General features: G+C 42.3%; 1 long non-coding RNA gene across 1 annotated transcript in view; it reads left to right on the top strand.

Annotated features, from left to right (window-relative positions):
- LOC114708990 overlaps positions 1 to 13,126 on the top strand; it is a 55,830-nt gene extending 42,704 nt beyond the window's left edge. Inside the window, exon 5 of the long non-coding RNA XR_003736870.2 lies at positions 12,572 to 13,126. This is a non-coding gene — a long non-coding RNA (uncharacterized LOC114708990). The remainder of the gene's footprint in view (positions 1 to 12,571) is intronic.
- Positions 13,127 to 20,822: the final 7,696 nt, after the last annotated feature.

The raw sequence follows: 20,822 nt of genomic DNA, 5'->3' as shown, positions 1-20,822 counted from the left end.
ACTTCTGCAGACATGCCACCAATCAGGCCCCATCTTCTATAGCTCAATCACCTCCTAGGAGGCTTCAAATTTGAGTCCATCAATGGATTAAACCATTCATTTGGACAGAGTGCTCATATCCAAGTATCTCTAGAATCAAGATCTTGATAAATTTATTAACATAAAAATAGAAGAATCCCAGCCCTTGAGAGATAGAGGGAGGAGGATTGGAATTTCACCAATCTTGGTGTCTCTCAATCCAATTAAGTTGGCCATTCAAATTGACCATCTCAGGTGGCCTTTCAGAAAGGCCTTGCATTCTGTTTGTGCCATTAACACACATCTCCCAGCTTGTACTTAAAGATTTGTATGTGAAATCTTCAGAGATGTGGGCTGTGGAGCTACTGCTGAGTTAGAGAGCTAGACACACTTGGACTTGACACTCTTCCTGCACCGGCGAGTCAGTAAAAAAAAAAAAAAGGTAGAAAGTCTAACAACCCAGCTCCTGCCAGACAATCCTTCTTCTCTCACTGCTCTCGCTCCCTCCTGATAAAACACTTATATTCTAATCCTTGCTGTATGTGGGGGACACTTTCTCGATTGGTAAAAGCATTTCTTCCTTTGAGACTTTTGAGTTTGGTTTTCTTGAGTAGTGCAACATTCATGTTCATGACTTCAATTGTACAAATGTATTTCAGACAGGATCTCATGTATTCCAGGCTGACCTTGAACTCACTATGTATATGACCTTGAAGTTCTGATCCTTCTGCCTCTACAGCCCAGGGATTTCTTCAGTTGTTTTATGTTAATAAATGTATTGGGAACTATATTCACTTTATTCTATTCCAGATCACTCGCCTTTAGTCCTAGCTATTAACCTTTTTTGTCATTAATGCTTTCATTTTGTTTATTCATTTGTTTGTTTCTTGTGGCTTATGAGGATGAAACCCAGAGCATGCTGGGCAAGCTCTACCACTGAGCCATATCTTCAGCTCTATTTGTGTTTTTAGCATGAGTAATTTAATTTAAAATCATTATATTTTCCTAGTTTGTCAGTTTTTAGTCTAATTGCATTGGGGTCTGCACATAGGAGGCCAGGAGTGGTAGAACTTGACAGGCTTCTGTGGTATCTGCCTATGAGGCTATTTATTTGTAAGTCTTCCTTATTTTGTTGGAGAGAATGCATACCTCTCATTGCCCATGGCACAATTCTCTACATATCCATTATATCAAGTTTGCTACCATGTCATACAAATTTCTCTATCATAAGTAATTTTTTTCTGCAGTAACAATTTCAGAGAGAATAGGTTAGACTTTCCTACACCGATCATAAATTTATCAGTTTCTTTTTGGAATTTTGTCAGTTTTGCTTCATTTATTTTTGAGCCTCGGTTGCAGTGAGGTACATAAAATTCCCAGCTCTCATATCTGCTCTCGGAGTCTCTTCCATTCATAATCACAGAGTCTTTTATCTCCGTAAATGCTTTTTGCGCTAAGTTCGATAGGATCTGCTCCTGGAATTGCTGTCCTCTTCTGCTTCCCTGCTCCCACTATCTGGGCTACTGTGGCTGTGCACGCCTACCCCTCCCAGCTCTGCCAGCCTGCAGGATGGCTGGGTTACCATGTGTGTCACTGAACAACAAATGATTAGACTCAGAAAAATCCAATCTGTTGGATTCTATCTTCTGATCTGTACCTTAAATGGGTTTAAATTTATTACAAATACCATCGTAAGATTTTTTTGTGTGTGTGTTTATTATGTTAGTTTTACATGTTTTTTTTCTCCTCTCTCTGTTCTCCTTTCTGTTCTACTTGATTAAAGCTTATTGATTCCCCTTTGCCAAATAAAAACTCAAGTTTTTATTTCTATTTTTAAAATAATTGTAATTCTTACATATTTTGGAAACTTAAGTTACAGAAAATTGTAAGAAACAAAAAAAATTCCCTAAAACACCAGTATTTTTACCACCAGAAATGAATCACTTAGTATTTTGACATTACTTCCAGAAAAATTTTCTATTGTTTTTGTAAATATGAAATATACTTATTACAAAATTTTAAAATAAAGCAGAAATAAGCAATGAAGAGAGGCTAAAAAGTTGTCTAGGGTGGAGGGATGGCTCAGTTGATAATGATCTTACTTTGTAAGCATGAAGATCCAAGTTTAATCCCCAGAACTCTCACAGAACTACTGAGCACTGTAGCAGAAACTTTCCATCTCAGCACTTGGAAGCACAGGACGACCCCTGGGCTCCCTGGCTGCCTAGTACAGCCTACCTGGTAACCTCCAAGCCAGTGAGAAGCCTTGTCCCTAAGGGAGTGGACACTGTTTCTGAGAATGAAGCTTGAACTTGTCATATGGCCTCCACATGCACACTCATACTTGTGCATGTCCCACATACCCATGAGGTACATGAAATCCCCAGCTCTCATATCTGTTCGTGGAGTCCCTTCTGTTTATAACCACCAAGTGTTCATCTCTGTCAACTCTTTTAATGTTAAGTTCTGTAGTGTCAGCTCCTGGAATTGCTATACAAAATATAGATTTTATGTATGCAATAACATATGCAGTCTGTTGTCTTTCTGAGTCTGGCTTATTTGCCTTCATGATGGTTTCCATGATAAACTCCAGCTATAATTTTGTCATGTTATTTCATGAATAATAGCTTCCTCGTGGCTAATGACCCCTTTCTAGTTTCCTGGCTTCAACAGGCATCCCAAGTTAGACACACAAATCTAAAGATTGGAAGCTAGTATCCACACATGAGAGACAACATGCAGTTTGTCTTTCTGGGTCTGGGTGACCTTGCTCAGTATAACTGTCCCCACTCTATCTATTTTCTTACAGTTTTCATAATTTTATTTTTCCTTGCAGCTGAGTAAAGTCCCATAGTTGGCTAGTTTGTGTCTCTTTGCAGGTGACTTGAAGTCATTTACATTTAAAGTTTTTATTCAGAGAGATTTACTGATTCCTGTAATTTTGATTGGTTGTTTTCTATGTGGCTTTGTTATTGTCTGTTCTTTTTTTTCCTCCCTCTTTTTTTAGGGATTTGCTGGCTATTGAGTTGGTTGTGACAGATTTCTTTTTGCCTCTCCTTTATTCTTTCTTTTTGCTGAGACATGGTTTCTCTGTGTAACTCTGGCTGTCCTGAAACTAGCTCTGTAGACCAGGCTGGCCTTGAACTCAAAGAGATTCACATGCTTCTGCCTCCTGAGTGCTGGGATTAAAGGTGTGCACCACCACTGCCCAGATCTATTTTTCAAATTTCAGTTGAAATATAGTTCTATCATTTTCATTCCTTTTCTCTCATGTCTGCCTCTCCCTTACATATATATGCGCGTGTAGTTGTGTGTGTGTGTATGTGTGTGTGTGTGTGTGTGTGTGTAGTTATATAAAGATATAACTACAACTTGCTATTTTTGTCCATTCAGTGTTGCCTGCATATATGTTTGCAGGGCGGACCACCTGGGATTGGATACACAATCAGGAGGCTCATCGTTGGAAAAGATCAATTCTCCCTCTCTCAGCCGTTATTAATTATAGCACTTTATCTGGGGTAGGGACCCTTGAGATTCTGCCCCTACCCTCCATGTTGGGGTGTTAACTGATGTTGAAATTGTTCAGGTCTTATTTAGGTAGCCATGTTGTTGAGATTTCATGGGTGCAGCATTCTGCCATAGCTAGAAGGCACAATCTCACAGCAATGTTTCCTGAGCCTTGGGTGCAGGGCTTGTGTTGCAGATGTATCAACTGGTACTGGACACCACACAGTCACTACCCTTTGTTTTGATTAGTTGTGACTTTCTGCAATGTTCTCTGTCTGCTGCAAAGAGAACCTTCTTGGGTGAGGGGTGAGAGCTGCACTTATTGGACTGGGCTAGAACACAGAATGTCTTTTTTTTTTTTTTTTTTTTTTTTTTTTTTGTCAAGGTCGCACTATGTAATCCTGATTGAGTCTTGCTATGTAGACCTGAATTCTGCCTGTCTCTGCTTCCTGAGGTCTATGATTAAAGGTGTGTGCCACCATGTCAGACCTAAAATGTTTTCTTTTTTTGTGCTGTCATAATTGAGAGCAGCCTAATTTCTCCTCTGCTTATAGCACCCCATGCTTTAGTATCCTACTGTTTCTGCTTGGGTATTACCAAGTACCACAGTTTGTCTTGAAATGTCTGTATTTTATTTTTTATGTTAAGAGATAGTTTTGCTGAGTCCAGCTATCCTGGTTGTGGTTGACAGTTATTTACTCTCCAGGCTTGAGATAAATCATCTCATGCATTCCTGACTTTCAGGGTTGCAGATGAGAGATCTGATGATATTCTAATGTGTTCACTTTTGTAGATGAGGTGGTGTTCTTTCTTATAGCTTTTAATGTATGCGTGTGTGTGTGTGTGTGTGTGTGTGTGTGTGTGTGTGTGTGTGTTTTGTAGTTTTGACATAACTATAATATGTAGTCAAGAGATTCTTCTCATGTCATGTCTATTTGGGGTTTTAAATACTTCTTGTGTTTGAATGCTCACTTCTTTCTCTGGATTTGAGGACATTTTGGGGTATAATTTAATTGAAAATCCTTTATGCTGTTAGTGTTTATCTCAGCTCCTCTGTCATGCAGATTCTTTGGCATGGTCACTTTTTCTTGTTTCTGAGTTCTTAGATGCCATGGTCATGCTCATTTATTTTGTTTTTCCTTGCTCACACTTAGGAGTGATATTTCTTTGACCTCGTCCTCCATTTTTGATATTCCCTCTTTTGCTTGGTTGAGCCTATTGGTAATACTTTCTACTGTGTATATGTTTGTTCCTCATTGAGTTTTTTATTCCAAAATTTCTATTTGTTTTTCTTTCAAAATTTCAGTTATTCTTTTGAGCCTGTCTTCCTTCTTGGTGACTTTCATCCATAGAATTGATTTTCTCATTTATTTAGCTGAGTTTCCTCTCCAGGTTCTGGATTGAATTGGTCTCCTTGTTTGTAACATTCACTTTTTTTACTGTTAAATGTTTGAAATCTCTATCTCACATTTTATTGCAGTATCTTTCAATACAGTATTAGAAAGTTACAGTCTTTGGGAGATGATAATGTCTTTTCTTTTTTCATAGTTCTTTTATTTCTATAGTATATTCTGTGCATTTAAAAAAGGTGCTATCTGTTCTGTTTTACTTGAGGATTCTCCCATTGAACCGCCTGTTCTTGAGTGCTAACTCCCCACCCAACACTGCTCATTGGGGTGAAAATAGTTATGTTAGCAACAACATCAAATTGTTCAAGACACAATACACATTTAAATTTGATTAAAGGGAGATGGCTCAGTGGTTAAGACTGGAGGGCCAGCCTCCAGGCAGCATGAGAATATACAAAAATATCTACAAATGGGGCAAGGGCTAGACTTTTTTATCTGAGGGGAAAATAAGGAAAGCCACTTTCTGATGGCAACTTTCTCTTTTACTTCAACTTGAAAAAGTCCTCTCTGAAAATCTTTCTTGCTCTCTCTCCTGCCTAGCTACTTATCCTTTCTCCTCAGCTCCCTCTGTACACCCACCCACACACTCACAGACTCACTCACACACACTCTCACTTCAACAGCCAAACTCTGGACAATTACATTTTAATTTTCAGGGTCGGACCCATTCTCATAACACATGATAAATCACACACTTTTTCTCAGGCTAGAGAGGTCACACTGACAGGCTAGTGAGTAACGATTGGCCATGAACATAGAGCTCTGAGTTGGTCAGGCTTCTCAGATAGAAAATTACATTGAAATTCAGGACTTAACAATAAGCAATTAGGTGGTTGAACCTTGGGGTTGGGAGTATGTGCAGAAAGTCCATTACTGCAGAGGGTTATGTCTATCAAAGTTGCTTCAAGTCTGACCTTGATTCAGCAATAAACACCTGGGGATTTGTCTTTGTGTATTGGCTGCAGGGGCAGTCAGTCAGTTTTGAATTTCTTCTGAAGTCTAAAATTAGCTGTCTTCATGACTGAGAATACTGTTACTTTCCTATATCAGTTATGAAAAATATTCTAGTATTATTTCTATTCATCAGAATTTTACAGCTTAAGCAGAAATCATCTTCCTGACCATCCACAGCTATATGTGTGCCCAAAGACGGAATATTTTCTCGAGATAAACATACAAGCCATGGGAAAAATACAGCCGTTTTTAGGGAAGAAATGTCATGGCACAGAGAGAAATTACAGACAGGAGCAACCAGTCTTTTATAGTCAGTGACCCTACGGCCTTGCCAGGTGGGCGGCCTATTCAAAAGTTATTTATCTGGTAGGTCGACCTGTTGAATACTAGTTATCACCTCCTGTACATTTCCACAGCCTCTGGTAAAGCCACTGCTACCAGTAGCTCTCAACAGTCAAGAGTGCTTGCTGCCCAGTCACGGTGTTCTGAATTCAAATCCAGAATCTACATCACAAGCAAGACATTGCTTCACAAACACATCTCAATCTAGTGTTGGTGAGTGGCGCTGCAGCTTGCTGACTCCCACTCTATCCAAACACAAAAACACAGGTTTCATATTCAGGGAGAGACCCTGACTCAAAAGAATAAGCAGAGAATGATAGAAGAGGAATACCCGACATCTTCCCCTGGCCTCTATGTGCATTCACGCATGGGTACACACACATGTACATATACATCATATGGACACATACCCTCCACCACATACTTGATTAGTAATCTTCAGCTATCACAGAAAATTGATCTAGATTGTGCTATGAAGTTAATAATCATCAGCAAATAGCAAATGAATGACTTAAAGGCATAGGAGGAAAAGAAGAAACAAGGTTAAATAAATGAAAAGAAAAAGAAGTGGAGTGGAGAAGAACGTTACAGAGAAGGAAAAAAAACAAGAAATTAGAAAATATGAAATAAATCAAGTTTAGTAATCAGGTGGGAGGTATCTATGTGTTGTGGTATCAGTATATTAGATTTTTATGAAACGCATATGAATTTTATGTTTGAATACGTTTTTGTTCTATTAAAAATCCCCTCAGTGTGTGTGTGTGTGTGTGTGTGTGTGTGTGTTTGCGCATGCACGCACGTGTTCCCATCAGTGTGAGGGTCTGTATGCGAGGTCAGAGGCAATGTTGTGGTATCTTCTCTATCACTTTCCATCTTTTTTAGTTTTTTGAGTAGAGTGTTGTGGGTATTTGTTCTGCCAAAGCTGGTTGTAGCTTTGGAGTACCAGCCTTAGAGCATGGTCTCTTAGCGGGTTAGGTGACCGCTTAACACTGAGAGAAGCATGTTCACTCTCTCTTACGGTGGTCTGAGATCAGACTGCTGGTTCCATTCACCCCCAGGCAGAACCAAGGACCACAGCGGCTGTTTTCTTTATTCTGTATCTGTGAGTGCATCTTCTCCCCATTTTATATCCTAATAAATCTTTGATACCCTTTTAACAGACTTTCACTGATTTGTTGACAGTCTCCCGTTGACCCTGGCTAACTGGCTGGCCAGTGATGCCATGGGATCCTCCTGCCTCTGCCTCCTCCCAGTACTGGGATTACAAGTATACACCACCACACTTGTGTTTTTACATGGATCTGAACTTGAGTCCCCATTCTTGTAGAGCTAGCACTTACCATTGAGCCATTTCCCTAGCCACTTATTTCCTTTAATTTTTACTGCATATAATTTCCATTTTTTGTATCAATGAGAAAAATGGAGGTGCAGAAGATGAGCCAGAAAAAAGTTCAGAATCAGAACTCCGATTTTATGAACCCAAGTCTCCTGTTCTTCACTCCTTCCCACTCCCCATTCATTTATTAGAACCTCACGCACACATTCACTCACACATGAGCTTACTTGCTCACTTGAATGCCAAGTTTATGCTGGTCTCTGTTCCTGTCATTTACCAAGAGTGCTAGTTCTGAGTGCTGAGTCAGCAGAGTACTTTCATTTGGTGAAGCCCAAGCCTTGGCACTTGACAGAGGTATCGAAAAAATGTTCTATCCCATGGACACTTGTACAGCTTAAGTTAAGCCTGGAGCATGTTTGAGCCTGGAGAATGCCTTGGTACAGTGGCATGCATTGTTTATATTGAATTATAACGAGGGCTGTACTTGATTTTCAGCAAATATTGACCGAGGCTCTACAGAGAGCTCTCAGACCTCAATTAGGGTGGGGTGCTGAATTGGTAATAGGATTTGTATACCTAATTTCTCATGTGAAACTCATAAAGGTTCATCTAGAACTATAATTGATGGAGTGACTGCGTGGTGGTAAGACATCTCACCATAGGAAGGGGGCCATGTTATGCAAATGTCTAGTGGGTGAGCATTGTCCCAGCACGTTCTCTTCTGGCTTGGGAGTGGCACAGCAAACTGAGAGCATCCCCCTTTCCCTAGAATGAACCAAGAAAGGCTGTCTTCATGGAATGCACCAAGTACTGGCCATATTTTGAGGCAAGCCAGGTACGATTGGTGTCATAACTAAAAAGCATGCACGCCAAACCCATATCAACAATGGGGATGACAGGAGGCTGCTAGGAGTGGGTGAGACTAAAACAGAAATTCATTTTTGGTTTCTGAAATAGAAAGAGGCTGTGGGCAGGTTTAGGGATTATTGTAGCTATGCTCTTATTATAAGATGAGGAAAGAAGAGCTGAATCTTCAGCAGGAATGAAATTTTCTCCTTGGTTAAGTGGCTGAGATAGGACCTTTATTCATGTTCAGACACCCAGGTTCAAGGAGGCCAGAAGAACCATTGTGGACCATAGTCCCATTCAGATTGGGAGTTTTATTAGTTACTTTTCTATTTCTGTGATAAAATACCATGACCAAGGTAACTTATAGAAGAAAGTATTTATTTGAGTTTACAGTTCCAGACGGTTAGAGTCCATGAAGATGTAGATGTAGCAGGTATGGTGGTATGGTAGCTAGAACAGCAAGCAGGGAACTCCCATCTTGAATTCCAAGCTGAAAACAAAGCAAACTCAAAATGGCACAAATCTCCAAATTGGATCCCAATGACACACTTCCTCCAGCAAGGCCACACTTTTCTAAGCCTTCTTGTCTTAGTTTTACTTGCTGTGAAAAGACACCATGACTACGGCAACTCTTATAAAGAAAACATTCAATTGAAGGTGGCTTACTTACATTTTCAGAGGTTCAGTCCATTATGACCATGAAGAGGAGCAGGACAGCAGGACTGTGGGGTGCTGAAGCTAAGAGTGCTGCATCTTGCTGGCAACAAGAAGTCAACTGACTGTCACTCTGAGGGAAGCTGGAGAAAAAAGAGATCTCAAAGCCTACCCCCAAGGCAACATACTTCCTCCAACAAGGCCACACCTCCTAATAGTGCCACTCCCTTTGGGGACCATTTTCTTTCAAACCACCACACTTCAAAATCAATGTTACCACTTAGAGACCAAATATTCAAATTCTAGAACCTATAGAGGACATTTCATCCAAACCACCACAAGGGAACTTCCCAGGGTTTGTCGTCTGGGTGATATTGTTGCCCTTACTGCTTGGGTAAGCTTAGGCTGATCTCCAGCTCTCTAGAACCTCCTGTAAAAGGAACATACCACAGGGGTATGCCATAGGCAGGGCAGTGGGCCAAATCAATTCTAAAACAAACAGACCTGAATGCAAGTAGACTTTGGCATGTCACCTAGCTCTATGACTCAGTGAATTCTTTAACCCAAGCCTTAATGTTCTCAGTTGTAAAATGACACCATGATAACAAATGTCCCATGGTTGTAGATGGAAGGATTAATTGAGATAATAAATGCAAAATATTTAGCATCCTTCCTGGCATAGAGGAAGTACCCAATAAGCTCCAGTGGTTAATATTGTTTCCTTCAATTATAGTTCCTGGGGGTGATTATATCACAGGGGGACTGTTGCATCGTCCCTTGTTTGCCTGAGAGGTGACATCATCTTTCTATGGATCCTATTACATCCTTACTGAGAACATCTGGGAAAAAAGCCTTTAACACTTGACCTTGGGGAGTTCCCACTGGTTTGGTCAATTTCCCTTTCACAGCTATGGAGTGACACTCTCTGAATAAGCACTTAGCCCTCCATGTGCTGGCTGCAGGCATTATTAGTGGACAGCATTTTTTTCTTTTCCTCCTCTTCCTCTCCCATGCTCCCACTCCTGGGGCTTGAGCTCAGGGTCTCACATATTCTACATAAGCAATCTGCCACTGAGCCACAATTTTTACTGTATGTTTTTTTATTTTGATACATATGGCACTAAGGTGCTCAGACTGACCCTGAGATCATAATAAAACCTAGGCCTTAAACTTGTTATCTTCCCTCAGCCTCTCTAGTAGCTGGGATGGCAGACCTGGGCCAAGCCTGGCCACTTTTCTCCCAAGTTACCACTGCACAATGTGCAATGAAAGCCTGTGCTGAGAAGTGCTAGCTAATCATTAAGCAATAGCTGTGTTCCTAATTACTGCGTGCTTATGAATGTGTGTAATGACCACCAGGAAATTTCAAAGACCACACAGCAAATAGACATCATGGAGCCTAATGGTTCTTGGATCAGGCAGTTTTATATAGGCTTGTTGATGGACACACCTGAAAGACAGGTTTTCAAAGTTGCAGAGGAAGGAGAGTAAGAGAATCAGCAACAACTGGGCAGCACTTTATGGCTATGTCCTTCCAGGGAAGGGAACCCTGTCTATCAGGTCAGTTTACAGGCCTTGACTCTGGAGAGATGCCATATCTCAGTCAAAGTGCTCAGGAGTTAAGGCCAAAAGAAACACATAAGGTCCCATCTGGTTTCCTAGAGTGAAATTCCTTCATGAAGGCACAACCATTTATGCAAGACTGGTACATTCATGAGGCTTATCTCTTTGGCCAGTGCCATCACTTTGACAGGCTTCTGTTTGAAGAGCCTGGATGTTAAGAGAATGAGAAGAAATGGCCAACTGTACCTGCTGAGTGGCCAGACTAATTCTTCAGGGAGTTATGTACAACCCATCTTAAAACACTTAAAGAAGTAAAAACCTTGAGGACTCAGGTCCCCAAACATTCCGGTGTCCATGAGGGAAGGTCAATGCCGGGACTATTAGGCTTTGTGCTGACCAAAAATTCCTTCCATGTATCAGGAGATGGCCAGCATAGGCATTTATTTGTACTTAAAATTTTCAGATTCCAGGATAGGACACAGATATGTCCCATCTGTGGCCATCTAATTTTGAAATGTGTAGATTGGGGAGTATCAGCTGCTTTGCCTGAGCCTGGGAAAGACTTGAAAGATACAATGAGTGAGTGAATGAACATGACTGTGACTGCACAACTGGAAGGATTCTTTTTAAGAATGCTTGTCCTTGAGACGATGTATAATAAGTGTCTGAGGTGGAGTCTCTGTCCATCAAAACTTCCAGTTTGGGTTCTCATGGGTCTCTCTTTCCAAGGGACAGAGAAAGAGGTGTTGGCAATATAGATGGAGCCTAAAGGACATATCAGGTTGTAATTTTCAGGTACCTAGGACACAAATTTAGAATATGGGTTTAGTGAAGTGAGAGAAACCCAGAGTCCATGGAGGGCTCTTGAGAAGATGAGGTGTGTGAGAACTCTGCCACTTCCCCCAGTCCCCATTTCCATGACTGTCTTACAAAAGAAGTCCTCAGCTTTGGTCACAAAAACTAAGTGAAACCAGTTAGCTGCTCCTGCTTGCTGAATGGAAATCAAAGGCTTGTATGCATGAGTGAACCCAAATTGCTTGGGGACCTGTCATTAGTTAGTCCATTCATTTTGTACACATAGACTAGATGCTAGGGATGAAATACAGGCCCAGGGCTTGTGCTTTGGTCAGACCAGGCCAGGATTCTCTGACATGGTCTGTGGTCCTTGGGCAGGAATGTCTCAGTGTGGTAGAATAACTGAGGAATGCTCTGAAATCTTAAGAGCATACATGCTCATTCCCAATTGTTGCTTCCTTGGGATGATGGCATTTTATTGTATTGAACAAATTTCATGGTTGAAATCTCTGCCAGCCAACAGCAGCTGGTGCCACCAGAATCTGCATAGATGAAGTGAGATCCACTGGGAAACCGGACAGAATGAGCAGGGTAGCTTGACAGCTGGGAGCTCTAGAGTGAGAGAAGTCATGGGGTACTTTGGTGATAAGTTGTGGTCAGAACAGGATAAGACAGGAGCCTGTCAGGATGGGCTAGAGGTGTGTCCTCTGAACTGTCCAGGACATCCTAAACATTTGCATGGAAGTGAAGACACAGAGCAGCCAAACTCCCAACAGAGACAACAGGCCATCATTAAGAGCTAGGAGGCAGCCGGGCGGTGGTGGCGCACGCCTTTAATCCCAGCACTCGGGAGGCAGAGGCAGGCGGATCTCTGTGAGTTCGAGGCCAGCCTGGGCTACCAAGCGAGTTCCAGGAAAGGCGCAAAGCTACACAGAGAAACCCTGTCTCGGAAAAAAAAAAAAAAAAAAAAAAAGAGCTAGGAGGCTAAATGGGAGCTTGTCCTATCTGGCAGTCAATAAATAAAATTATCTACTATGTATTGAGCATGTATTACATGCTAGGATAGGCACTTTGCATGCATTATCTCAGATAATTCTTCCTAGGATTCTGAGAAGCACATATGTTCACTATCCCCATCATATAGGTGAAGAAACTGGAGCATGTGGAGGATTGCAAGAGCAGAGGCAGAGAGCTCCATTCCATGTCTGTGGACTCAAGAAGTTGTGAAGAACTTGGATGTTTTCTGTCTCCGAGAGCCTCCTCTCACCTTACCACCCGCACAACAGAGGGGCAGAGCAAATATAAGACTTCAGAACACTGGAAGTTCAGAGAACATACTTCAGGACATTTCTATAGACCAAGTTGTTAGGATTCCTGAGTCAGCCCTCAACAAGTATGTAGACTTGTTCGGGATGGATTTGTTTTGTGCCTATTCTTCCTACTATGTACTGCACTGGGGCTATAGGGCATAAGATGAACAGGGCAGGAGGAAAGCCCTCTTACCTATAATTCCCAGGGACTGTCAAGGAACTGGGCATTGTAATCTATCTCTTAGGAGGCTCCTGTTGTGTGATCCTATTCCTGGGAAGATGAGAACAGATATCTACTCACCCCAGATAGGAAACTGATAACAGATCAAAGTAATGATACCACCAAAGTCTAACTTGCTGAACCTAAGAGTTTTATTGGAGTTACTTAGAGGAACATAAATGATTCTCTGAAACTGCAAGCAAGCCTCAATTAAATGTTTGGTTTTTTTTTTTTTTAAAGTTGCTGTGGTCATAGTGTCTCTTCACAGCAATAGAGCACTAACTAAGACAATCTGCTTGGTGAGGGAGGGGTTTAGGGAATCTTCAGGAATTTCTGAAGCTTTTGAAGTACATTTTTAGCTTAATGAGCTTCCCTGCAGGACTAACATCTCACCTCCCCTTAGATCACCCTGCTGCTTCACATTTCCATCTATATCCTGTGTCTTAAGGGGCTTCCCTCTAATATAGGAGGTTGTAATTTTAAAGGAAATATTGTGTAATAGTTCCTTTGCCTATAAAAATTTGAGGACTATCCCCTGGTTTCATGTCACATCTAGAGACAAGCACAGGGAACAATGGCAATAAAAGATAAATACCTGGACTTTGCTAAAATTAAGATCTGTCTTAGTCAATGTTCTATTGCTGTGAAGAGACTCTATGACCATAGCAACTCTTAAAAAGGAAAGCATTTAATTGGGGTTGGCTTACAGATTCAGAGTTTTAGTCCATAATTGTCATGGAGTGAAGCATGGCAGCATGCAGGCAGACATGGTGCTGGAGTGGTAACTGCTAGTTCTGTATCCAGATCTGTAGGCAACAGGATGAGAGAGACACTGGGCTTGGCTTGAGCTTTTGAAAATCAAAAGCCCACCTCCAATGACTCTTAACATAAGCTACAGTCAAGAATAGGGAATCTCAACTGAGAAGATGGTCCCCACCAGGTTGGCTAGTGAGGAAGCTTGTGGTGCATTTTTGTAAACAGAAATTGATGTGGAAGGGTGTAGGACACTGTGGGTGGTACTCTTGGCAGGTGGTCCTGAGGTGAATAAGAAAGCAGGCTAAAGTCATGGGGAGCAAGCTAGTGAGCAGCACTCCTCTACAGTCTCTGCTTCAGTTACTTCTTCTGGGTTTTGCCTTATGTCCCCGATGTTACTTCCCTGGATGATGAACTCTATACAAGCTGCAAGATGAAATAAACCCTTTCATTCCCAAGTTGCTTTTGGTCATGGTGTTTTATCACAGAAATATAAACCCTAACTAAGACAGGTGTCTGTGTCTTCTACACTCCTGTAAGTAATTGAAGAAACTCACTGATTCACCAAGAAGAATGTGGATGAAACTTTTTTTTTTTCATTTGTAATCAGTACTGGAGAATAGAAGTAAATTTTCCAGGAAAGGTTATCTAAAATAACACAAAACCATTTACATCAAGTTCAAAATCAGATGAAACTCATCAATGGTGGTATAAGTTAGAATACATGTTAGCTTGGCAGGGCCATGTACTGGAAATATGCTCTGTCTTGATCTGAGTGATGAGCACACAATGGATGTGTAGTTTAAAATTAGTTAGGCTGGACACATGACATACCCACTGAATTCTACAATCTACATCTAAAACAAGAATACCACAAAATTCAAGTCTCAGATCTACATGGTTCTTTGGCCTTTTACCCATTACAACCCTAGAGATGTTCCTAACTCCATTTTGGGACTATGGACCTCTCCTCTGTGATTCAAGGGGACATGCCAACATCTAGTCCTTCATTCTCCAGATTGAGCCTCTCACTACAGCTCTTCTTGTGGCTATTGATTTAGTAACACGGGTCACAGCATAAAGTCTCAGAGGCCCAACCTCTGGCCCAGCCACTGAATCAAGAACCCCACAGGACTAAAAGTGAATCCCATGGAGGCCTCTTTCCAGCTTGATGCTGTGCACACAATCTACCAAGTTCAAGGTTCCAGGCCATGCTCTACAGAAGGGAGCTAAACAAATCCTTAAACATATCTTCCTCCTATCCTTCACACCATAGTCCATCTCTTCAGGGTCATTTTCCTGTCTCTCTGGATGACTAGGGGTCCTTGGCTTAACTCTCTATTTTTCAGCTCTACAGGCTATTTACTTCTGAGTGGCACAGTATCTGGTGCCTCTGGATCCAGGATTTATCCTGATCTTCACTTGCTGGATACTTCTTTTTTCCAGCTTTCAAATTCTCCATAGCAGGGCAGTGGGGGTGCAGTTTAGCCATTTATAGACAATGAAACTGAGACCCAGAAAAGTGAGCAATTCATCTGAAGTCTACATAGTTGCTTAGTGGTTACTATGGGATTAAAGCAAGTCCTAAGACCCCATTTAAATGGGTGAGCATTCCCACCTTCTGCAGGATCACAGGCCCAAAGACCTTTCCAAACTGGGGGGAAGGGTGGGCAGAGAACAAGGAGCTGCTTAGCTCAAGACAATTAGATACCCTGGCAGTCGCAGTCTGGTACAGAAAGCCTGGAAGCTTCATAGAGTGTTCCTGCTGTTAGGAAGCAGGAGTTTGATGTGACAAGATCACTGCAGTGAGTGACACACTCGGATGGGATGTAGCCACAGAGGCTGCCTTTTTCCCTTAGACTTCTTATCTGGGCTGTCCTTTGGAAGGTCCTGTTCTAAGGGAATTTCCTTCCCAAGTCAATTCTCACCTGTCACTCTTCTCTGAAACCCCTATACCCACCCCAGACACACAGATGGATGGATCTCATCAGTCTTAGACATCTCCTGATCCAGTCATGTTGACAACCAAGACTGACCACCATAAGTAGCTTGCCCAGTGCATTAGTCAGGGCTGCTTAGTTATATATATATGATTTATTATAGTGGCTTACAGGCTGTAGTCCAGCCAGTCCTACATTAGCTGTCTTCCAATGGAAAGTCCAAGAATCCAGTAGTTGTTAAGTCCATGTTTCAGCTGGTCTTCAGTATATGCTGGAATCCCTGAGAAGTAGGCTTTAAAACCAGTGAAGGAATGGACTTGCCAGCAGAGTGAGGGCAAGCAAGCAAAGAACAAGAGTTCCCTTCTCCCATGAATTTTATATAGACTTCTACCAGAAGATGTGGCCCAGATTAAGGGACGATCTTCCCACCTCAAATGAGTCAATCAAAAATCTCTTGCCTGTATCCTCAACCACTTGGGTTTTAGTTACTTCCAGACAACCAAGAATATCTATCACATTTAGGAACTGGAGAAATGGTTGAGCAATTAAGAGTGCTTACTGCTTTTCCAGAGAACCTGAGTTTTGTTCCCAACACCCATATTAGGTGGTTTACAATTGCCTTTAACTCAAGAAGATCTGACTCCCTTTTATTTCTTCCACAAAAGAAAATTTTAAGTTAAAAAATGGCTTGGCCAAGGTTGTTGGTGTTAGGTGGGGGAAGATTACTCTCAAACCTAAGTCCTGTGATTTTCCATCTGGGACATAGAAGTTTCTGCCTCAGTTGGGTGGTCCATATCTCTCTGAACACTGTCCTTTCTGGGTCTCTATAAGCAGACATTCTGTATCAATGGCCACATGTCCAGGATAGTGGGCATCTGACTTCCTGTCCATTTCTACTTTGTGCCTGCACCTCTACCCCTCATCTTTTCTATTCCTTTGGTTTGAGGAGTCTGGACCCTGCTTATCCACCTGCCTCCGAGTGGACTAACACACACCTAGCCAATCAGCACATCCCATACTCTTGATTATTATGGTTGGTTCAGAGATGGTCATATAACTTAGGCTGGGCTAGTGAGGATCAATCCTGGGACCTTAGGGTATTGCTATGGAAAAGTGGATACAGAGTGATTGGACAGAGGTTCTTGACATGAGTTTATGAATAGAATGTTTTCATATAGTTAGTTTTCGGTCTGTGGTAGTTAATCTCCTATGTCAGCTTGACTCAGACACAGACACCTTTGGATGTGTCTGTATGGTATTTCCAGAGATGAGTACATCATAGGGACCCTGAATAATCAATGGAGTACTCCCTTGATGGAGTCATAATATGCTGGCATTATTGGGAGGTGTTGAAAAGGGGGCCAAGTTGGGGGGAGCAAATTAATAGATGTGAGTCTTTGGGGACTAGATCATCCCTGACTCCTTTCTATATTCCCTCTCTGCTTCCTGACTTCTCTTCCACACCCTCCCTATCATGACTGACAGATACCTCAGAAACCATGAGCCACATAAATCCATCCTTCTTTAAGTTATTCTAGGAAATGTTTTGGTCATAGCTACATAAAAGTGACAAACACACTGTCAATGTATTTTTTTTAATTTAGTGAACATAAAATTAATGGTTAATATTTTAATTTTACATATTTGTATCATCTATCTCATACACACACAGAGGGGAGAGAGAGGAAGAAGGGGTGTTTTAAAATGCTCTAAGAAGCCTTTACCATAGAGAGTCAGAGACTCATAGTACCAAGGTTGTTGACAACTCTCCTGCTTAGGAAGAATCTAAATGAGAGGGATCCCTCATAGGACAGAGCTGTGCTGGAGATGAGGAGAGACAGTGTCCAGATGACATTACTAACACTAGACCCAGACATGCCTGAAGCTGTGATGGACTTGGAATTCTGTGAACCAGCAAGTTCCCTCTTTTGGGCCTAGTTTGTTTGAGTCTTGTTCTATAATCACAGAGGTTGTCAATGACATGACCAGTACAAGGGAAGTGTCAGTGAGAGTTGAGGGGGCTGGGATACTCTGAGCGCTCTGAGTGGGATGCAGAGCAGAGCATCATGAGTACCCTAGCTGAGATGGCAGGGCACATTTTGCAGCTGTGTAGAGTCCCAACCATGATGGAAGCTTGGTGATCTCTCTCTCTCTCTCTCTCTCTCTCTCTCTCTCTCTCTCTCTCTCTCTCTCTCTCTCTCTCTCTCTCTCTCTGTGTGTGTGTGTGTGTATGTGTGTGTGTGTGAATAGGAGGTCTTCAGAGAAGCTTGAAGCTTCAGCCAGCAGTCTCCACACAACCAAGCTGAAGAAACCACCTGAATGAGGAAGCCTTTGGTATGGGCCTAGGGCTTCAGCTTCTCTGCATATTGGCCAGTCTCTGCCCCTACACTCAGTTCCTTAAACCATATCTTCCCTGCTGTACTCTTAGCTTGAGTCTCCTTGGAGCCACAGATATGGAGAGGGTAGCACATGTCAACAGAATATACCAGGACCTCCTCTCAAGCAGGTACTTCTGGTAGCTTCCTTTATCATGGAGGGATCTCATATGGCCTTTGTGAATGGGCCTTTGGTGGACTTTCATCTTTCAACACTAGTCATGGGTCACATGGTGACACATGAGGGAGAGCAGAGACACTTTCTCCTAGGGAATCTGTGTTCAAATGAAAATATCCTGGATAGCTAGTGTACCCAGCACATGCAACCCATATTTTCTACACCATGAGTTTAATAATCAGGGGTACACGAGGGAGAATAGCGGTGGTACTTTGGGAGAGGGGCTAGTTTAGATAAAGAAGTCAGGACAGACTTTTCTGAGGACGACATTTAAGATGACATATAGTCACTGGGGCAAAGGCCGGGGAAGGATGTTCTAGGCTTCAAGACTAGTATATGCAAAGGTCCTGGGGCAGAACTGAGCTGAAGATTTTGTGGCACAGAAAGATGAATATGTCTGAACTATATAAATGAAGGGAAGAAGGAGAGATGAGACTAGAAGGTAACATAGATCATCTTACCTCGGGCCTGGCTGCCATGCTACAAAGAGTAAATGTTCCCACTATGATGGAAATTATTGAGAGAGTTTCTAAACAAAAGACTTTTAAAGAAATGACTTATCTTTTTGAAAGATCATCATGTTTGCTACTTTCCTGAAGCTGTAACTAAATATATGACAAACAGCTTAAGAGAAGGATTAATTTGTCTCACATTTCTCATGGGTTTAGTCTATGGCTACCTGACCCCAGGCACATGGGTAAGGGGTCATCATGGTGGCACCGGCCTGTGTAGGAGAACTGATCTAGAAGAAGAGAGTGAGTCCCAGTTGCAGGCCAGCAGGCAAGACTCTTGTGGGCAGGCCTGCCCACAACCACCCCCATCAGACCCTGTAATCTATAAGTCCCACTCCATCCCGCAAACCCACCTATCCCTCGAGACCTCAGCAGCAGCTTGAGACGCAGACTGCCAGCTCTGATTGGACCAAGAGAGCCTTCATCTGACAACTGATGGAAACAGATGCAGAGATCCACAGCCAAGCACCAGGTCAAGCTCCGGGACTCCAGTCAGAGAAGGAAAAAGGATTATATGAGCAAGGGAAGTCAAGATCATGATGAGGAAATCTACAGAAACAACTGAACCAAGCTCATAGGAACTCACGAACTTTAAACTGACAGCTGTGGAGCTTGCACAGGACTGGACTAGGCCCTCTGCATATGGGAGACAGTTGTATAGCTTGGTCTATTTGAGGGGCCCCTGGCAGTAGGATCAGGATCTATCCCTGGTGCATGAGCTGAATTTCTTAAGCCCATTCCCTCTGGTGGGATGCCTTGCTCAGCCTTGATGCAGGGCGGCTGGCTTGGTCCTGCCTCAACTGAATGTACCAGGTTTTGCTGACTCCCCATGAGAGGCCTTACTCTTTCTTTTTTGGAGGAGGGCATGGGAGTGGGATTGGGGTAAAGGCTGAGTGGAAACGAGACAAGGGATGAGAGGGGTATCTGTGGTTGGTATGTAAAACTAATAAAAAATTTCTTAAATAAAAAAATAAATAAAAATCATTCTAGAACTTTTTTAAAAAGAAAAAAAGAAGGCAGCATGATATGGAGGGGCCAAAAATAATATTCAAAGACTTTATCCAACTCTCTGTATCTCAAGATAGGTCCCAACTCCCAAAGTTCCTAGACCCTCCCAATGACAAGGACTAGCCTTTAAATACATGAGCCTCTGCAGGAGTACGTCATATCCAACCTAAGCAATCACCCATCTGCTATCTGGGAATGCATTGCCAGGGCCTAGACTTTCATGGGCCTATCCGCCTATCCCCTGTGTTCCTAAAGGGGATAAGGGTACTAGGGAGACTGGGAGGATAGTGGTACTCTCATAGCAGAGAACAGTATCTTACCTTTCTTTTTAGCACCCTTCTTGTCTGCCTCCCAGCTCTCCCTCCTCCTTGGCTTTCTACACAGGCTTGAGACCTAGGCCAGGTGAGTCAGTTGCTAGATCTCAGACACCCCACAGGAGCATACTCCATGCAGGGATACTCAACACCAGCATCTGGAACAGGCTTTATTAGGCAGCCAGTACTTCAGCTCTACTCACCGACTAGGATGTAACACATTTTCTGGGGGAGACACTAATGAAATCACAATGGTGAAGCCTTGGTTAACAACATTCACAATCAGCAAGCAGGGTCCTCAGTTTGATTTACATAGCAGCATCTGTGGTAGCTTAATTCATTGTTCCCCAATTCCTGTTGTGCATCAATTACAGGCGGCTGAATAGTAATTGACTGATCACCATGTCACTCCTTTGCCATTAGGAAGAACCTCACTAATTCCAGTCTGTAAGGCTAGTGCCTTTTGCCCCACCACAACCCCCACCTCCCAACTCTCTTTTTCTTTTTGGATGTTCTTGACTTACAATCAAATATGAAAGTCATACATTTTTTAAAATAACTTCTCATCTGTTTTCAGCACTAAAAAAATCATGGTATTATACAGTCCCTTTTACTAATGTTTATTCACTATGTATTTCCTGTCTCTGTGTTTGGTGGTATCCTTATCAACGAATGGCTTTGGAGGCTGTTGAGAACCAGTGTAGGGCCATCTTGAGGATTGAAGAAGATTCCCAGAGAGGTGTTTGTGGTTGTTCGGTCTTCTAATAGGTGGAGCTAGTGATGTT

This window comes from Peromyscus leucopus, chromosome 1 (genome assembly GCF_004664715.2).
Source record: "Peromyscus leucopus breed LL Stock chromosome 1, UCI_PerLeu_2.1, whole genome shotgun sequence".
Lineage (NCBI taxonomy): Eukaryota > Metazoa > Chordata > Mammalia > Rodentia > Cricetidae > Peromyscus > Peromyscus leucopus.
This window is presented reverse-complemented; position numbering and strand designations above follow the sequence as displayed.